General features: G+C 40.8%; 1 protein-coding gene across 2 annotated transcripts in view; it reads left to right on the top strand.

Annotated features, from left to right (window-relative positions):
- LOC128879265 (GAS2-like protein pickled eggs) overlaps positions 1–11,417 on the top strand; it is an 82,281-nt gene that overhangs the window by 57,901 nt on the left and 12,963 nt on the right. The gene's annotated exons all lie outside the window — the stretch shown is intronic.

Below are 11,417 nucleotides of genomic sequence, written 5' to 3'. Positions count from 1 at the left end.
TTTTCTTCGTTCGACACTCAACTCGAGCCAAATGTAAACACAGAATAAAGTCTGAGTGATAACCCAGACCTAACCCAAGCCAATTCTAATAGCAATATTCGAGCACCCATAACTCCCGAATCCTTCACCCCAAGTTTCAACACTTGAAACCTTCCTCCATTCGTACGACCCGATGACGAATGCTCGACGTAGCCACTGAACTTTCTATTAAAAGGATTAATCGTCGATTGCAAGAACGAAACGACGTCCTGTTCCTGCGCCGCGTCGCGGTAGCCATCAGACAAAGAGAGGCTGATATCATCGGTGGCAGGCAATAAACTTGCAAGACACTTCTCGTTTGTTCAACGAGCTTTCGTGGCCGTGTCGTCGTCCGTACTTCCGCGTGTCGACGTGTCTATTAACATAACAACGCGAAGGAAACTAATCCCACCAGTCGCCAGGACTTTCGCAGGGTCGTCGGTTTAACGTGACCCCGCCGCGTCCTACGTGAACCCGGCGTCCTTTTTGTGCTATGCACCGATGCTCGGGCAGGGAAGTCGACTTGCAACTTGTCAGCTAGGGTAATCGTTCGCCTCTTCATTAACTGTTAGGTAATCCGAATTTCTGGGTTCGGCGACAGTCGATTGGTCGGATAGTTGGTGTTCAGTGAGACAGATTTAGATTTAAGTGGATCCTCGATTTGCAATTTGATAGGGCAATTGTTATTAGACTTGGCCTTGGTGTCTAGGTTAGGGTCTAGGTTATCACTCAGATTTTATTTTGGTAGATTTGGATTGAGTCAGGTCTCGGAAAGGTTTTCAAGTGTTGAAACTTGGTATGAAGGATTTGGGAGTTACATTTCAGGACATCTTTGTTAATTGTTAGATAATTTGAATTTCTAGGTTGGGTGACAAGACTCTCGACACATCAGACAATTGATGTGTAATTCTACTTAGATTGAAATAGATTTCTAACTTGTAACTTGACAAACAAAATAATCTTTGCAGGGCACCTTTATTAATTATTTAACATTCACATTTTCACGTTCTCAGAACTAGAGGCCTCCACAGCTGTTACAACGACGTCACTTTTCACCTTCCCTCGAGAATAGACTACCGTGATTACCACTGACACATAAATGTGTACAAAACGACTCTTGACCCAGCCAATTGCTACCTGACACCACTATGATTGAGGTGCAGACGTCCAACTTTCCATCCTCTATTCTAATTGAGCTATCACATATTCTTCGTGAAAAATGCAACTCTGGTATTACTACTGGTGACTTAGGATTGTCTCCAAAGGTTCCAAGTCCTCACCAATCCTGCTACTCTATCAGGATCTGGACACCTCTAGGTCCTCAAACAATTTAAATCCTACTAAATATTGAACCTCAAATAGAAATGTTATTCTTCATTAAAGAACAGTCACCTTTCGATTAATTACTTTGTCATTAATTATTTGTAATACTACTAGTGACTTAGGATTGTCTCCAGGTCCTATTTTATCAGGACCTGGACCTCTAGGTCCCCAAACAATCTAAACCCTACTAAACATTGAAACTTAAATACAAACCTTATTGTCTATTAAAGAACAGTCACCCTTCGATTAATCTCGACACAAATCTTCCACAAATTTCTAACGTGGCCTCCTGAAGCAGACTTCAGTCTCACTTCAGTCTCTCTTCATCAAGATCAGAGACACATAAAGTCCTCGGAGTTGTACGGTCTCGCGAGGCAGCTAGAACCTAACTGCTCAGGGTGGCGAGTATCAGAATTCAAATAGAAGGCCACTCCGCGTCAAATGATAGCGGCTGGCAGTGAAAAATTGTCCAAGGCATTTATTAACACGCTGCACAAACGGCAGAGAAAGTGATGGAACCTCCGGTCGAGATGCTGATCGCTATCTCACCGCTATCGCCGGCAGCCGATCTTCCCAGGATGATCCGTGCGGGGAGGCTCGTGGGAAGAGGAGAGAACGATCCATAGTTCCGTGATTGCGATTCACCGTGGAATCTTGATCATGAAAATGAGTCGCGCTGCACGAGCGCAGCCGTCTTTTCCGGGGAAATGAAAGTCCCCGAGCGTTTAGGATCGATGACTCTTCGAATCCTTTTCCATGGGAGATCCAACATGGTTGCTCGAGGAAACCCGGGGTCAGAAAATTTCCTTCTTTAGAAATCGTTCGATAGAGGAAATACTTCACATTTATTCGAAGTCTAGGATTTTGGCCATCGCTGATGCCAGTCTTCTAGACTGTTAAGATTTGCAAAACTAGTAAAACTACTAGGAAAATTGTCTATACAATTCTATACAATACAATCTATACAATTTTATATTCTATACAATCTATACAATTTGTTGTATTGAGATATATTTTATCCTATTTTCTATACAACAGAAGTATATTTTTTTAAATATTATTGCACGTAGTGGAAGAAGCAAGAATATTATTAGAAAGAAGTAGATAAATAAAATAGACTCTTGCAATATTTTTCTTATATATGCCAGTTGTTTTTACGAGTAAATAATTGATGATTAATTAAATAAGAAATAGCGAGCTGTTTAAGTCTGGTTTCCTAATCTAGAAGCAATATCGTTGAAGAATCGTTACCATTTACCATCTCGCTATCACATTGTGACCAATAAACGGGTGCATCGATTAGGCGAACGAAGTATAGGTATATTTCACCTCGATGCATGAGCGCAACGCCGCTCGATACAGGGTTTCAATTATGGCAGAGTCTCCCAACCAATCCCATCAGCCATTTTAGGAAACGTAACGATGTACCAGTTACATTCTCTCTTTGATTTCCTCCCATAAAAGTACATTCTTAATATTTTATTTGGCATTTGGGCTATCAAACATTCGTACTTTCCATAATTTATTTCCATAGAATTCTGGAATATTTTAATATACAGGGTGCTCTCGGAGATATTTTCCCAAAATTGTTTACCTGAATTAGTGTGAAATTTTTTAATTTGTCCCACGGATGTAATATTTTAATATACAGGGTGTTCCCAGAACCAAAGGAGATATTTTCCCAAAATTGACTACCTGAGTTATTGTGAAATTTTTTAATTCGTCCCGAGGACGAAATATTTTAATATACAGGGTGATCCTAGAACCAAAGGAGATACTTTCCCAAAATTGACTACCTGAATTATTGTGAAATTTTGTAATTCGTCCCATTGATTTCTCGAGAGATCTTTCTCGCGAAACCCGAGAGATTAATTCGCAGAATAGTCGAAGAAAAAGTGGCAGCTCATGGTTTCCTCCTCCTAGAGAGGGAAGTTGAAAGTCACTGCCGAAGAAATCGTCGACGCACGATAATCGCATGTCCAGTTCTAAACGACGACGTTAATTGCCCAATAAATACGTCTGGGAAGATGCAATTAATTTCATTACGGAGTTTCACGGTTCGATTTTGATCCCCGCCGGTATGGAAATATGAAATTCATCGAAGGTGAAAGGCGGGACAGCGATAAATAATACCGACGCTTACTCGTATTTATACGAATGCAGAAGCGCCATTAAGCGTCTGAATATGGCATTTAAAGCGAATCATAAATGGACGGCACCTTTCGCGAAGGCAAAAAAAAAAGGAAGAAAAAGGTACCCGGCGAAGTAGAATGTGAAACCAAGTAGAAACTAATATCGCACTAGGCGAAACGTAATTTATTCTGAAACCGGAAAAAGGATGACTTGTGGTACGTCAAGGAAGTTGACGTTGAAGTGAGTCGTTATGACTTCGACTCTGATTAAGTATGAAGGAAAGAGTGATTATAAAGTTATTAAAGTGATCGATATTATTAAAATTCGGGCTCAAGGAGTCTCAGGGTAGTAGATAAGAAAGTGAGATGTAGAAGTCTGGGGAATTTCATACTGAACGATTTGTATACTGTAGTATTGTATACTGTAATGCAATATAAATGTCGTAGGGCCTGTAGAATTCAATCAATAGAAAAGGGCAGAATTTAGTATATTCAATCAATAGAAAAGGGAGGAATTTAGTATACCCAATCAATAGAAAAGGGCGGAATTTAGTATACCCATTTTGTTTTTGGCTCGAGGGAGTCTCGGAGTAGTTGCAGATAAGAAAATAAGACATACAAGTGTGAGGAATTTCGTACTAAACGTGCTCTATGAATATAAATTTCCCATAGACCGTGTAACTATCAAATTTTTAACTTTTTCTAAACAATGTCAACACTTGACAGTGCTACAATCGGGTAATAGTATGAGACAATATTATCTTATTACGAAATTCATCTGACAGAGACGTATACGAGAGGTGGTTGACAGAAAAAGTGTCAAGATACTCGACGAAAATATAGGGCAAGAACGAGTTGTCTCGACGAGCTTAACAAGAACGTGTTTACTCCTCCCCGAGCTACGAAGAAGCTGTTTTACACTCGGAAGTCCCGGAAACGCTGCAAAGCCTTGCATAAACCTCAACGCGACCAGGCTACGCGATAAAACGTATTTTTAGTCCCCTGTCGCGCTTATGCCGCGATCTGGACATTTATCGTTTCGTTCTGTGCTCTCTGTTTAGGGTCAAAGGAAATTGTTTTCCTTAAAATTCCACCACCTTCGTATTCTGTCTTTTCGAAGAAGCCGCTGACGTCCAAACGTTTCACAAGTATCGAGAAAAATCGCGAGTGGTTGGTTTATTTATAGATACGACTCGTTGAAACTTTTTGAAATTTTGGAGGCCTAATGGCGTCAGGGTAACGTAACCTCAATCGTAACGTACAGCGGATATTATTGGGAAACGAGAGAGAAATATAGTTTAATTTATTTAGTTTGATTTGTGAATTTATTCGAGGAATAATTTTGCAACGATACAAATTTGTACTTAACAATATTTATGTTTGAGGACGTAGGTAGATTAGAAAACTAGGCTAAAGGAAATAAAGCTCTCTATAGCACTTGGGTAATTTAATATTTTATTCAAAAATGCTTGATTTTTAAATTTTAGGTAACCCAGTTCTAAAGTAGAGCGGTCACTCAGTAGAATACTCATGTAAACAATGACAACGGCGCAACTTCGTTAATTTAAGCCATATTTAAAATACAAAAATGTCTACATAAACGTTCCTTCAAATACCCTTAAACTCGTTCCCGGAACGTTTTCCATTTATCTTATAAACGTTTTCAAACATGCACCTCTTTCGAGCCTTCCTAGGTCAGACTTTCCTAGGTAAGCTTCTCCTCCTAAAACAAAAGCTTCCCTATTCGCCGGTGGAGGTGGTCGTTGGTTGGCGTACCGAAGTGGCTCGCGCTCCAGTAAATCCAATCCAACAAAGGAAACGGTCGTGAGCAAATCGCGCACTTTATACCGGAAGTCTAACGCGAAGGAGAAGCGACAAGCGATCTGGAATAATTCCGCGAGTAAGGTGAAACTGCAGGCAGAAAAATCCAGGGAATTAATTCGATGGCTGTGTGTGCGTGGGTGGCGAACGAGTCCTCCTTCCACGCCCAGGCATCCTCTTTGTCTTTCTCTGTCTCCATTCACTGGCGTCCTCCTGGCTGATCGACACCCTCTCCCATCCTCCATTGTGATCTTCCTCGTTGTTTCCCTTTTCTCTCCTCTTTCCTCCGTCGAGTCCTATCCTTCTTATCTCCAGGTCTTGATTACTGCGGAATGCTTTCTCTGTCTCATCTTTGATCGTCCTTCTTTCCCAGACTCTGCCATTTTTGTTCGTTTCTTGAGAAATTGTTTCTTTCCTGTTCGCTACTTTCCTAAGGGATGTTCTATTTATCGTGTACTTTAGTGTTTAAAATTTCCAGCGAGTGGCTCGAATTTCGTTTTTCTAGAAGATTGGAGGTTTTGTCTATTAGTGACGTAACCATCCGCCATCTTGGTCCTGGCGTTGTCACGTGGCCACATGGGTTTGTTGACCCCCTGAGAGCCTCGCTTCGATGAACAGGGCACAGAGTTTCCAACTATTCGTTCCTCCCTATTACTCTATTACTTTCCTATTTGGCTTCGAACTCGCCTAACTTTCCTACCATCCTATTCTACCAGCAGAAAAGTATGGATTACATCAGCAATACACATTAACTGTATCAAATTACGTACTTCTTACACATACATTTTTCCATTTTCTCATCCATTCGTGACGTAACTCTCCGCCATCTTGCTCCAGGCTCGTAGTCACGTGGTGTTTCTTATCCCGAGTGGTATCCTGAGTGTCTCAGGAGCCTGGAGTTTTCAATTATTCTTCCTATCTAATTTTCGTTGCTCGATTGCTTTTCCGTCGCGCGTGCAAACCGATTCAATCTGCAGGACGAATAAATCCGGAGGGTGTTAATTTCGAAAGGTCCTCGAGGACTCGTTTAGGGGTGAAGAAACCACCCGACTACGTGACTCCTATTTCCGAACGATCGCGAAACGTATTCCGTATAGTTGGGTTAGGTTCTGTTACGTAAGCCGCTGCGGCCTTGCATTATAGCATCATAACCATTCATCCTGTCCGCTCACCTGCAATGCGCCACGCTGTTCGTCCTGAGCGATATTCACCGCGCACAATTGACTGGGAAATCGTGAAAATAATTATTCTATAATTATTTGTAGAGCTAGGAACTCTGATAAGAAAGTCTTCTTCTTCTTTTTGAGATACTATTTCAGGGTCGCAACTTAAAAATATTTATTAGTAACTCTTGTCGATGAGTGAAAGGAAAGTAATTGCTTTTAGATTGTGTAAATGCGATGTAATTATCTGAGAATTGATTACAAATATGTATATGGTCGTTTCTTTTTTATTTATGGATCTAGGAACTCTGCTAAGAAGGTTATCTTTTTTTAAGCTACCACTTCAGGGGTGAAATATAAAAATATTTATTAGTAACTCACGTCGATGAATACAAGTAAATTGGTATCGGTCTCGAGGAATTAGCCTACGAGGATTTCTCAACTGAAGTTTTAGTGTCTGAAGTCAGCTACTGTAAAAATGACCACCCACGCCTAATCTTCATGAGTTCGCACCTCCAGTTCGAGCACACGCGGCCCTTGTCGTATAGCAACTTTAGATGTCTGAATGCCCTCGAGGAAGGTGACAGAAAGACGTAATAGTGAATGTGAGCAAAGTGCTCGACACACATAGTAGTACACTTGAGATGTATACTTAAAGACGTAGTCTGGAGGCAGTCATCCAGCTGGAAAAAATTGAAACTGTCGGATCTGGACTCAGATCGATGGGATTTGACCTAGTTGGTCAGCCAGTAGTTCGTCAAACTGCAATTTAATTTTGTATAATCAGAAATTGAAACCTGCAACGACAATATTTACAGTATATATAATTCTAAAGGATATTTGCAATTTAAATATTAATTCGTGAATGTATACCTATATAGTTAATAAAATGGCTGAAACGTTAAAAATACTAAGAGTGACTCGAACTACGAATAAATTAGTGGTTCATCTTTTTAAGATTGCAATTATTAAGGTTTAATTAATTGGAGTTGATTCATTATTGCACACGAGAGTGCAATGTCTTAGGTTTCACGCAGAACGTTGGGTAGCACGAATCGTTACTTCTAAGCAGGAAATATGTAGCCTACAAACTTAGCCGGTCGTAGACAATTGGTGTGTCGCAAGGCGAGCACTATGAAAGGTCGACAGGCGAGATTACTATTATTAGAACCGATGTTGACAGATGAAGCTTGAACACTTCCATGTGAAAAACTATGTCCATATGCAAAAATGAATACCATTCATTCTTCGTCTTGTTACAGAATATAATTCTCTAAGTGAAATCAATTTTAAATTATTATAAAATAAGCATTCGTTCATCAAACGGCCCCGAATTGAATGCAGTTTTTATATTATCGAAAAACTTTCGTCTAGCGATGTCGATGACGTAGTAATGAGTGAAATTAAGATAGACAAGCCTTCCACTGATTAGCATAATTCCCTGATTACTATGGGACAGATGTACACCGTGTCTCAAGTGTTCAGCGTCAGAGATACCACCCACGTGAACTAAATATTTGGAACAAGGGACGCCGTGACGCAAACCAACGACGTCAACAGGAACGACGCGGACATACCTCGAATTCTAATCAACTACTATAGTCGATAGTTTGTGGTTCATCGTTTCCTCTCCTTGGATGAAGCATTTTAAATAAAATTGCTTAAAAGCAGAAATTTCGTCAATCCTGCTTTTTTGAAGCTTGCCAAAAAGCTCCATCCCTTGGATAAAACATTCAAAATCTGAAAAACACCCAAGTTGACTAAGAACATCTTTAAAAACAGAAATTCCAACAATCCTGTCTTCGTAGAATTTATTAAAAAACGAGACATCTCATTTAAATAATAATTATTCGATCGTTCATCCCGCTACCACCTGGATACTCATCTATGATCGCCAGACCGCCCCCGTTGGTTCATATTACAGGGTATCCCGCAATTCACGTCGCAGAGTGAATTTTCGAGGGCTGATCGATCGTGTCGCGCGAGGAAATCGGTGGAAATTTCAGGAAACCGTCCGCGCGAGCATTTACGCAACGCGGTGTAAATCATTCGCAGGGAAAAATGTCATCAACAGATAAGGGAGCGACGGGTGGGGGAAGAACTGGTGGCGTTCGCTCCCCAACAGCCCGTGACCAAGAATCTCAACGCCCTGCACGCGCGATTGGAGGCCTAGTACGTGTGTGCGTGTTGTGATCTGGTAATAAATAATTTTCACCGTTCCGCTGTCAAATGCCTGGCGGTGGGTGTTCGCACATAAATGATATATATTTATCCCAACCGATTCACCGCGCCGATAACAGAGCGTAATCAATAACGCGAGCGACTTAATACTCTGAGAAGAAAGTTCCCTACCACGGGATAACGGGGCTAGGTGTTTTCCCTAACACCGCGATCACGATAATTGGCTGAATCTTGGAGCAGTTTCTTTGCCACTTGTTTGCTAGTGCTTGGATCTATCTCGTGTCGACCACCGTGGAGAGTTTTATTCGATTCGAGAGTCCTGGCTTTTCTTAGATTGAGAAGATTTCATGGAACAATTATGGTGACACTCTTTATATTGATAAGTTATGAATTAGAAACGTTGAGGAAAGGTTTGAGGGAATGGGGACTGGCAACTTGAAGTTTATTGCTGGAAAATGTAATTTGAGGGGTGAGGGTGGTCTGAAGTTGGGAGGATTGAGAATAGAAACGTTGCAACTCGAGCGATAGGCTCAAACCTACTCAGACAGTATTTTCGTGTAGACAGTATGCACATTAACAGTATTCAATATTACCGCCTCTACCATAAACTACCCGAAATCTACTCAGTACAGTCTACAGTATTCCCGTGTAGACAGTATGCACATTAACATACTGCTCAGACAGTATTTTCGTGTAGACAGTATGCACATTAACAGTATTCAATATTACCGCCTCTACCATAAACTACCCGAACTCTACTCAGTACAGTCTACAGTATTTCCGTGTAGACAGTATGCACATTAACATACCTGCTCAGAGGTATTTTCGTGTAGACAGTATGCACATTAACAGTATTCAATATTGCCACCTGACCAAGGATTATCCTAAACCTGCTCAGACAGTATTTTCGTGTAGAGAGTATGCACATTTACAGTATTCAATATTGCCACCTCACTAAAAATTATCCTAAACCTGCTCAGACAGTATTTCCGTGCAGACAATATGCACATTAACAGACCTGCTCAGACAGTATTTCCGTGTAGACAATATATGCATTAACGTACATACATAACGGAAGTTCGTAGCAGCGTCGTGGCATGCACAATGAAATTAACAGTTAATTTAATATCATTTGGAAAAAATCGCGTCGTGTTACAACGGTTTGATAAACGGATAGTCGGGGCGCAGTTCTGCTTTCACTTCGAGTTTAAAAGTAGGAAAAACGCATATGTCCGAAGGCGAACCGTAATAAAACGCAGTTCCTCAACGGAAATTCTCATTTGCGTTACTTTGTTCCACGTTTGTTGCGTCCACGCCCCCTTCCACGTCTCTTTAAAAGTTTCTCGACATTCTTTTTTATCGATCTCGTGGGATAGAGGATTCGAACGATCAGTCAACGTTGTCGCTCGGTAGGGAGCAATAAATTAAACGTTAAATAATTAGTTGAATAGATTGTAAATAGTCGCCGTGCACCGTTCGTAGAGATAGTTTTTTAACCTTTTCTATCTGTTAGCATCGCCGCTCTGATTGGAATCTGAATCTGTCCCTTATTGAAGCACGTGTTGTAAGAAAACGTGAAATATCAGGCGGCCCGATTACGTCTGGTGGCTAATTAGTGTTTCGCGATCTTTGCCAACGATCGGCGGAAATTCCTTACCAGCTCTCCTGTCACATGGCAGCCAATTTTCCCACAAAATCGTGATCTTGCTCTCGCGGTGAAACGGGGCTCGCGGAAGTCGAGTCCAGGAAAATTAATTACCGTGGAGAGGAATTTAATTTATAGTTCAGTAAACAATATGGACAACTGGGATTTTGACTAAGGAATTAAAGAATTCATTCTGGAGATCAGGTGTCAAAGAAAACTAGTCTGGATAAGATTCGTGAATTTCCAATTGTAATAAGAACTTGTAATTTGGCACTGAAAGTGTTAATATACCAAAAAGTATCGTTTGCTAAACTAGAAATTAAATTCCTTTACGCAGCAATTAATTAATTGTAGTACTCACGCTTCAATGCTCAAGAAAATGGAGTCAAATGAAAACTCGAATCGTAGGGTGCGAAATTGATCGCGTAGTTAAATCTCTAAACTGTGTTTTATTTCAAACTAATATTTTAGGGGACGCGTCTCGATCGGAAATCCGAGTAACAAATTTGATCGATACGCGAGACGTTACTTTATCATTCTTCCATGACATTTCATACGAAACAACATGCAACCGCGTGCATGCGTGCCAGTGGGTACAGCCTTTCTAATCAATACCAGCTGCACATTACAAGCACCATAAATCCTGTGCAACAAATACGGGTCAGCCAGGCACGGTGTTGTCAACGCGGTAAGAAAAATCGTGTATCATTCGAACGCGTCGTTCCTGTCGACGGCCGCCTTAATTAACAGCACAATACGTCCTAACGACTGAAACAGGATTGAATTCTGTCGCTCGTGGCGAAACGTTGCGTTCGCAGAAATCACGGAAAAATTGGCTCGCGTTGCCCGAGACGGCGATCTGACTTATAGCCGAGTAATTCCTATCGAGGCTCCTGGTTGGTCCAGATGAAAACTCATTTTCTTCAACTTTATCTTACGTTACTACTCGTATCTTACTGCGATTTTGTTTAATTTTACAAACTATGCCCTACGGGAGAAAATTATAGGCTCTTTACAATTTTATTTTCGTATGAAATTACTATTTTGAGGAGGAATCAATTTTTTTTTCTGGCGAAGACACTGTCAAGGAACGTAAAGAAAATTGGATTTCCAAAGTGGAGGACTCGTTGAAAT

Source organism: Hylaeus volcanicus, chromosome 7 (assembly GCF_026283585.1).
Source record: "Hylaeus volcanicus isolate JK05 chromosome 7, UHH_iyHylVolc1.0_haploid, whole genome shotgun sequence".
Taxonomy (NCBI): Eukaryota; Metazoa; Arthropoda; class Insecta; order Hymenoptera; family Colletidae; genus Hylaeus; species Hylaeus volcanicus.
The sequence above is the reverse complement of the archived record's forward strand: the minus strand, read 5'-3'. Positions and strand labels throughout refer to the sequence as shown.